Below are 10172 nucleotides of genomic sequence, written 5' to 3'. Positions count from 1 at the left end.
TGGCAGATCCTTTCTCTAAGGCCTTTCCAGTGAGAGCTTTTGATGGGCATATTGAGAGGATGGAAATCAGATGTATGGCAGTATATATGGCAGCATAGTCTTTTAGTATAAGTGGGAGATTGTTTGTATGTATACTAAAAGTCTAGTTTTTTGTATGAACATTTTGAAATAAGAATCACATTGGTCAAATATCTGTATTTATGTTAAATGTAGTTATCCATTTAATTTATATTGTAGATAACATAGTGTGTGGTGTCACATAGAAGATCATATTATCAATTCCTTATAGATTATAAATAGTAGCTCACAACCAAGATTGAATGGGATAAACCATTGGAGTGGTTGTAGTGTAATTTGACATTAGTTTATCTTGACTATAAAATTACACTAGTATACTATGAGTGTATTGAGCAGGACCATTTGAGGTTGTTCTTTTTATGCTGACTGCATAAAAGAACAGGACCTCTGTTATTATGGAAGTGTGTGTTCTTAATCCCGATATAATAACAAACACATATACTTAGTATTTATTTCTTTAATTTATCAATGGGTGAGATTTATTCAGTTGGATCAATAGGCCCGATAAGTTAGAAAATAATACTATTTATATGGTGTGTTGTTGATTATAGAAGGAAACTGTGTCCTAGTAATCTAGGTTGATGATGTACCCTTGAGGAGCTCATAAGGATTGTCATGTAAACCCTGTAGGTGGACTTAGTCCAACATGTGTTAACGATCCGCAAGTGTACAGATACGTCGTCAGTAATAAAGAAAAATATTGTATCCACAGGGACTGATATAAGCACTAAAGATATCTCAATAAAAATTAGCTAAACAACTAGTCAATTAATTTATGAAAACTAGTGCAACTATGAAAAGTAAAGAATAGAGATAAAAGATTAGAAACAAGAATAAGGGCTATGATTAAGGATGTTCTGGGAGTTTCGATTTCTTTGTAATGTTATTCAATATAGGTGATCTACCAAATCATATTCCTCAATTGCCCAATATTTGTAGAAGGTTGTCGATTCTCTTTTGCAATAGACAAATGACCTAGGACTGAAATCTATACCTAAATGTGATCAATTATGAATAATTCCTATGTTGTCCTTACATGGGCTTGCCTGTCACGTGTGTCCCTCGGAAAATCAACATAAAAATTCATTACCTCTCAACCTCATCAAGATATGAAAGATTGATGCATCCAATCTATCCTACCCCCTTGAATGCCCTTATTTCACCCTTAAGTTCATCCCTCAAACGTCCTTACACGTGCTTGTCTGTCATGAACGCCCCTCAGATAATCGAGTGAGGAATCACCTTTACAAGATCCACAAGATATCCAAACATTCAATCAATTGTGGTAATTAAGCTCAATCACAACAATCCACACAAGCTCAAATAGATACAAACAGGGCAAAATCATAGAAATATGAAATTAGTAAATCCATAAGAGTTTACATCAAATTCACATTACAAATACTCCCTCCATCCTAAAACATAGAGATCTAATCCATAGAGCAAGAAGAGGAATCCAAAGACAAGAAAATAACAAGCACGTTGATCCCAAATCCAAGAAGAGAAAAGGGAAGAAAAGCTTATCTATGATGAAGAACCGCCTTTGGATCCAATCCTCATTCCCCGGAGTCGATTCGTTGAAGATCCGCCCTTAGATCATCGGAAAATCCCGCCAAGGAGGTGAAGGATCACCCCAAATCTTGATTTCTCCCAAAAGGGAGAATTCCCCTTTCAAATGAGGAAGAAACCCTTAGATAGAGTTGGGGTTTGGGAGCCACACGGCCCCAAGACATGACCGTGTGAAGCTCACACGGCCTGGTCTATCCCCTTCACTACCCAGGTGACACGGCCGTGTGATGCTCACATGGTCGTGGCATGCTCTGTCACTGCCCCCTTGCACGACCGTGTAGAGCTACACGACCTTCTCTGCCTCTAGCTCTGGAACTCCTACACGGTAGTGTATGGGACACGACCAGGACTTTCTTAGCTTCTGGAAATGTTAAACGACCGTGTAGATCTACACGGTCATGTACTGCTTTGGCTCTGGTAGGCTTGCACGGTCGTGTCTGGGACACGGCCATGTACTGCTTTGGCTCTGCAAATGTGACACGGCCATGTCATGGGCATGTGGTTCTCACACACTCCTTGCATGGCCCTTGCAGACCCCTTGCACAACCCTTGCATGGCCCTTGCACAACCCTTGCACACCCCTTGCATGGCCCTTGCACACCCCTTGTCATGGCCCTTGTCATAGCTCTAAATGGCTATGTTTCATTGTAGTGTCTTTTACACCATTAATATGGGGTTTTCTATGGTTGAAGTCTTCATCAAAGTTGTAGATCTTGAAGTTATCTACAAATCAGTATAAATAACAGCCCAAAACTCCAATCGAGCACAATGTTAAAACCATTTTACTTTTGGTCTGCAGTGCTAAAAGTTCCACACGGCCTTCGCACGGCCGTGTGACATTCAAACGGCCTCAACACACCCCCAACACGGCCTCCACACGGCCAGAACTTGCAAGGATTTAGTTTTTGCATGTCTGTGACACTCTGGAAGCTCTAGACTTCATTTAAGCTTCGTTTTTACTCCAAATCTTGTCCTATCAATCAAAATAAGCAAAAAGCATATCTCCGAACAAAATATAATGGAAGTATGACATTACAATGAAATAAGGTGCAATAAACATAGATTATGCTAATGAAATATAAGTAGATGTTCGTCAAAGCATGCATAAAAGTGTATTAATCTACGCACATCACACCCCCAGACTTAAACTTTTACTTGTCCTCAAGCAAAACCCGCAATCTAGATTCATGTGGTTAAATAGTACATCATAATATTTAGCAAGTCAATCTAATCCTATCAGATGATTTTATTGGTGAGCAAGATACATGTAAAATACAACACCCAAATAATATTTAAATAATAAGGTTATTGGACAAATAATCTTATTGGATTTTTCAGGAATTTTTGGAAATTTTCTGAGAATTTTTCGGAGTCCGTTTGGCGTAGTTTAAGGGGATTAATTATGGGTTGCGAGAAAACCTCTTTAGAATACCCAAATGTGGGAATTGATTGAGGAATGTACTTAGGATTTAATTAAGCAAACCTAAGTATATAAATCTTATTGTTACTGTGCCCTAACCATATGAAAGCGCCGATCCCTTCCTCCCTCTTGCTCTTTGTCGCCGAGATCTCACTGCCGCACGCCTTCTCACCCGAGCCCCATTCTCATCTTCTTCACTCGTGCCCTAGCCTCCATCTCTTCTCACCGGCGCCGACTGCCAACCCTCAATCCGGCCATTGTTCTTACATCCCTAGCCGCGGATACTCGCCGGAAAACCAGGTACACGAGCTACCTCTTCACCGTGCCCTAGCCATCTCCACTGTTGCTCTCCCTCTCGCCACTGCCTAACGCGACCGCTGCCACCCGAGGCCGCGCCATCCTCCATCGATTGCCGAGCATCACTGTCGACCTTCTCCTCCTTTGAGGATGATCCCGATCAGGAGTCAGCCGGCGCGTTGGCTACCCACAGGTTTCGCCGAGCCAAACCCTAATTTGAGTCTACCTCACCGCACTAGCACACCAGGTCAGTCGTCGTGCTCCCGACCAAGAGGTGGAGAATCCGAGCCCTTGCTTTGCTGGATTTGGAGCGCTGGAATCGGTGGTGATCGGCAGTTTGGAAGGTGACTTCTCGTCTTCCCGAGTCCTGAAGCTGAGCATACGTCTTCGCCATTTTTGGGGGTTTCCGATACTGAGTTAGGTTAAGGTACGCCAATTGTTTTTCTTTGGTTGATAGCTTTGAAGATCTGAGATTTGAGGTCAGTAGAGTAAAAATTAGGTTAACTGAGGGTTGCTTCTTGGCAGTGGCTCACTGTGAGAAGCTCGGCTATAACTCCCAGCAGTTATTCTTCATCCGAGACGCATTAGTTAAGGCTCTACGACTCCAGATGTTAGATCTGTAGACCTAGGTGTTGGATTCAGTTTGAATTGGGTGCAATACATGGTTAACCAGTAGAGTTTTATGTATTGATTGATTTGGGGTTTATAACAGAATCAAAGTGTTGTTCTGTTTAGGTTGCTGGAGATGTTTCTGTGTGTAATATGATCAGGGATTGTATTAGTTGAGATTGATCTTGGGTCAGATCTGAAATTGTTGGAGGAAGCTAAGGTATGTTATCTTTAGGTAATGAAATGGGTTGATCCTGTGTTAGAAATTGGAATTTAGGAATTTATTCATGAGTTATATTAGTTGTCAGATTTCTAGTTAGCAATTGATCTCGTGGATAAACTATGTATGTTGGATTTATAATGGTTATTTGGTGAATGATTTATATAGGTGGATGCATGATTATTATTAGCATATTATAGAATTGGTTGATTATTGATGATTGATGCCAGGATTGGATTGTAAATGAATTAATGGATTCATGTTAAGTTGAGAAACTCAAGGATTAAATGATTGGATTAGTTGGTGATTTATGTGTAAACCTAACTTAATTAGGTTGTAGTATAATTAAGGTTGATTGGGGGATTACTCAAGGATCATGTTTGATTAGCGTTACCCTAATTTGAATAGGGATTCTGTTTGGTTATTTACTTCCTATGTAATTAGCTAAATAGACTATGTGATCGCAGGACTTTGTTTCGGGACGAGCATCTCGATGTCGGATTTCGGGACACGATCAACAGATAAAGGCGGGTACTTCTTGCTTTATCTCTTTAGTATTTTGATCCTAGTGCATGAGCTTTTTGTTCAGATAGTTGCTGTATCTATCTTGACTCCACTCTTATTTTTCCTGCATTTGATACTTTCACTCAATCTTTGAGCTACTCGTTTTCTGTATCTATACAGTCTCTCGTTGCTATCGATGATATTTAGCAGATACTATATTACTAGGTATCAGATACCAGATACCAGATGCCAGACATTATACATTAGGTATTGGATATATATAGACACCTGATATCATGTTTACATGCTTTGATTGCTGTTTATTTACACACATTACTGAGCATGCAGGCTTCATGTAGCATACCTGTTTCTGTTTATATATATATGATGACTGTTGCATTGTTCGCATCATGTCATTTCATGCATTGCCGACGATCCTGTCTCCCTTGTGGTTGAGGCGGTCGTTGGCCAGGGCCGCACGCTCGGCCACTCATGGGTAGTGGCGGCTGGAGTTACGGGCAGCAGGGACCCCCGTCACAGACGTAGCTATTCAGCTACTATGCAACTGTCCACTCGGTCACTCGAGAGTAGTGGCGGCTGGAGTGTCGTACAGTTGTCATCGATCCGGCCTCTCGACCATACAGGGGTCGTGGTGCAGAGAGGTGGGCGGGGTGACCATCCGTACATATGCTGTTGTTATTATATCTGCTGGTTGTTTACTTATGCTGTTGTTGCTTATCTATGCTGTTGTTATTAGCTTATGCTGTTGTTGTTTATTTATGCTATTATGCTTACATAGGTTGATATTTATACCTGTGATATGTGTTTAGACACTGACTTGCTTACTGTTGACATGTATATACCTCACACGATACCATGTAGTTCTGAGCAGTACTGTAGCAGGACTTTGCTACACTTTACCTTTTACTACTAGCCTAGGATATGGTTTCAGGTATGGACACTTATTAGGATATCACTGTAGTATCTGCTATTACCATACGAGACTGTATACCTTTGCATCTCTAGTTTGATTTACTATACTCATGCACTATCTGTCTATTACCCGCTGAGTCTTTATACTCACCACTCCGTATATTGGTAATTTCACCAGGTAGCAGGTAAACGATTTATGGAGTCGCCTGGAGATCCTGTCCGCCAGTTCCACGTCACATTCGAGGATGACCTTACGATTTTGGTATTTCTTACGCTATTTGTATTTTGGGTTTTATACTTGTTTATGTATTTGTGTTCTCTTGTATTTGGTTTGATATTATTGTGTTAAGCCGAGCCGGCTCGCAGTCAGTTGATTTGTGTTTTGTGATCGTTGTTTGTGATTTCCGCTGCGTTGATTTTAGTACAGCCGTGTGAGCTGATTAATATATATCATATAATTGCGTGGTTGTGTTTATTTCTGTTCCAGCCGAGTGGGCTGATTATATAACTGCGTGGTTGTGTATATATATTCCAGCTGTATATGGCTGTTGTATTTTGTATGTATGTATGCCTCAGATTGTCACCCGTACAGGGGAGATGCTGCCGAAATTTTTTGGTAAGGACTCCGTAAGGACTCCTCTAGGGGCATGACAATACAAAAGTAGTTTGAGTATGACCTAAATAGTAGTCCTTCGTGCTCAGTGCAAAAGTGGCCTATGTTTATCAAGTTTCAATCCCTAAGTCTAGTCAAGTCGTCATAAAATTATATTCCTTATACTTCCGGTGATAGGCACTTACCTGCCACACGCAAGGTTCGTTCTCCTTAAAAATGCTATGCATCGTCTACACAAGGTCTCAAAGGAATACTCAGTATCAAAAGAAACATAGCATTCATTTCTCCAGTAACCTAACTCGGCCTCAAAGGGGTGAATTACTAGTTTCCACTCACGATAACTATTTTTTTCTTTGAATGTTTTTAAAGTATCAAACTTGAACAAACTTTCATTTTTTTCTTGGGATTGATTTTTTCGAATGAGCTTACATGATTTGAGTTTATCCAGTAACCAAAATGTAGTTGAGAGGTCACCATAAAAGCACAAGTACTAGTCCAATTCTATGAATCATGACTATTTTAGAGTTATCAACCTTCAAAAATAGGCATAGTGTATAAAGATCCTAAAATAAGGCCAATACTTAAACTCTTATAGTAAAAAACATTGCTCACTTCATGCTATCATAGATAGAAAAAGATAGATCACTAAACATAATAGCACCATAAGTAACCAATAAACCACATGGAATCTAGAATAAGCATGCTAGTATTTTTCAATAAGGACAAATAAACATGATGTGATGAATGATGCAACTAGCAAATTTTATTAGGCAAAAAGAAATGAGCAAACTAAACCAAATGCATCTAATGCACCACCCTCCCCCCGACTTAAACTTTTCATTGTCCCAATGAAAACTAAATATAATGTGGAGGATATTAAAAGTAAGAGAAGTTACCAAATGATGTGTGCCAAATCTCCATCATGTAGTTGCACTCCTCCTAATCTTTGAGTCCTATAAAAGAAAATAGACAACAAAAACTAAGTAGAGGATATAAATTTAGTATAAAGAAAGAAATGAAACTAAAAATATGAATGAAAACAAGATTGAAGAACTTGGGTTGCTTCCCAAGAAGCACTTGTTTAAGGTCATTAGCTCGACCACCTCATAAGATTAATCTAAATCTCGCTCTTGGAGGGGTAAGATATTTCAACACCCTCCTACCGAGGGCTCTTATTATAGAGGGGGCTTCCAATATAGGAATTACAAAATGAAGTATTGTTCTCTCCATCTTCGTCTTCTTTGAAGTTCTCTCAGGTTGTCGAAGACGGTTCAGTGCGAGCTTCCAATTATTAGCCCAAGTGAAATCGGCACATGCAAAGAAAATACAAATCTCCTACAAACATATTAGATAAGATAGAGCCATAACCATATTAAGATAAGTAGAATAAGAAATAAAAACTGAATCACATCCAAAAAAGTCAATGATAGGTACCTCTATGAAATTTTCCAAAAGATCACAAGAAATATTAACCTTACTTTGCTGAGAGATACCTGAAATTTCTAAACATGTAGATGTGACTTCCTCTGAATCAAATGATGGTTCTAACTCTAGCTCAGGTGTTGATGATACCAATGATGGTGATTCTTGAGACTCTGCTAGCTCTGCAAAAGTCCCTACACATTGTTCCACAACATGATCAATTCTTACAACCTCTAAAGGTTTTGTGGACAAAGGTGGTGATCCTTGAGATGTTGCTTCCACAACACAGCTCTCTACATATTCTTCCATATCATCATCATCAACACATACATCAAAAAATAAATCAATATCTACATCCTCAATAGGAGAATCAATAACAAGAGGATCAATAACTTCACTTGCTGTTTTAAATTGATCTACCACATCACATTCACCATCTGAAAATTTAATGTCATTATAACACCCTATAAAATTTTAAGGTATATCTGGAAACATATTTACCACTGCATTATCAATAAAATCCTCATATGAAGAGTCATCATTTTCATATACATTCAAAAACCTGCACTCAACCATATTAGTGTCACAGGATTTGTCGAAATCTTTATTTTCATTGACCTCCACTAACCTTTAAGGAAAAGGAACCCTTAGTGAAGGTCCTAGAAAAGTTTGAACTTCCTTTTTCCCAAATTCCTTTTGAGCTTTTGGAGGACGTCCAACTTGCTTATCAAGTGTTGGTGTGATCAATAACCCAACATCATCACACTTTTCACTAGATCTTGTCTGCGAAGGAGGGAGATCTTCTTTAAACCATTTTAAAACAATACTTTCAATCTTTGCCCCCAAATATTTGAAATCCTCATTCTGTGACTTGTGATTTTCAAGACTCATAGATGGTTGAGTTACAATTTGTTTGACAGGCTCTATAGCATTTATGACTTACACTTCATAAATATTTGAGGGAAATTTCATCCAACTTATGTTCGACCATTCATGGAGGTTCAATGTCACTTGATCAATTAACATATATGCTTCATCTATACTTTTGTCCATAAAAGATCCTCCAACTGATGAATCCAATAAACTCTTGTCTGAAAAAGAAATCCCCCCATAGAATATGTGCAAAATCAACCATTTTTCAAAACCATGATGAGGGCACTGTCTTTGAAGACTCTTGAATCTATCTCATGCTTCAAATAATGATTCACCATATGTCTGAGCAAAATTTGTTATGCAATTCCTCATATACACTATTCTGCTTGGAGGGAAAAAATTATTCAGAAATTGCTTCTCCAATTGCTCCGAACTTGTGATACTTTGAGGATGGAGAGAATATAACCAAGACCTTGCTTTATCCTTGATGATGAAAGGAAATGCCATCAATCGAACTGCATCTACTGACACTCCATCACATTTCACCATATCACAAATCTCTAAAAATGTTTCAAGATGTAGATAAGGACTTTCTGATACTTCTCCTCCAAATTTGTGACCTTGTATCATGAAAATTAAATCTAGGTCTAGTTGAAAACTTTATGCTTCAATTTGAGGTTGCACAATCGGAGATAAAAATCTTGTAGAAAAGGGTGTAGAAAAATTTCTCATGGGTCTGCTTGACATGTTAGTGCTCATGGATATTCAAGAAAAAATTATTAGAAGGGGAAAAAAATTGAAGAGTCAAAGACAAGAAATAAAATGCAATATTAAAAGTAAGAAAGAAAATGCAGAATTTATATTGCAAGAAAGGAAGTGCATAATGAAAACAAGAAAGAAAAGACAAAAGGAAAAAGAAAAATGTCTAGAATAATTCAGATGTTAATAAACTAATGTGTTTATAAGTTCTTGTTATTCTTGATGCTTTTACAAAGTTTGATCTTCACATACACAAGAACAAGATTGTAAGATATGTTTACAAAAGAAAAGTAGGAAAAAATTTAGATAAAAAGAAAAATAGAGAAAAGCTAGACTAGAATGCTAGAAATCAAGAATGCAGAATTAGAATTAGAATTAGAATTGCAACAAAACAAATTGTCAAGAAGTAAAAAGATATGCAAAAATTATGAAAATAGAATTCTAAAGATTAGTTACAACTATGTTAATGAAAAGAAAAGGAAAATTATGTTCAGTCTAACTTAATTGATAATCTCTAATGTTATAGCGCAGTCCCCGGCAACGACGATAAAAATTTATAGCGATCCGCAAGTGTACGGATACGTCATCAGTAATAAAGAAAGATATCGTATCCACAGGGACTGATATAAGCACTAAAGATATCTCAATACGAATTAGCTAAACAACTAGTCAATTAATTTATGAAAACTAGTGCAACTATGAAAAGTAAAGAATAGAGATAAAAGATTAGAAACAAGAATAAGGGCTATGATTAAGGATGTTCTAGGAGTTTCGATTTCTTTGTAATGTTATTCAATATAGGTGATCTACCAAATCATATTCCTCAATTGTCCAACATTTGTAGAAGGTTGTCGGTTCTCTCTTACAATAGACAA

At 37.9% G+C, this 10172-nt stretch overlaps 1 non-coding gene across 1 annotated transcript; it reads left to right on the top strand.

Moving 5' to 3' along the window:
- The first annotated feature begins 8806 nt into the window (after window positions 1–8806).
- Window positions 8807–8912, top strand: LOC122039128. Its single transcript, XR_006128023.1, has one exon. It is a non-coding gene; the product is annotated as a small nucleolar RNA R71 (small nucleolar RNA).
- Window positions 8913–10172: the final 1260 nt, after the last annotated feature.

This window comes from Zingiber officinale, chromosome 1A (assembly GCF_018446385.1).
Source record: "Zingiber officinale cultivar Zhangliang chromosome 1A, Zo_v1.1, whole genome shotgun sequence".
NCBI classification, from domain to species: Eukaryota; Viridiplantae; Streptophyta; class Magnoliopsida; order Zingiberales; family Zingiberaceae; genus Zingiber; species Zingiber officinale.
Note: the sequence above shows the minus strand (reverse complement) of the source record. Positions and strands in the feature narration are given on the sequence as shown.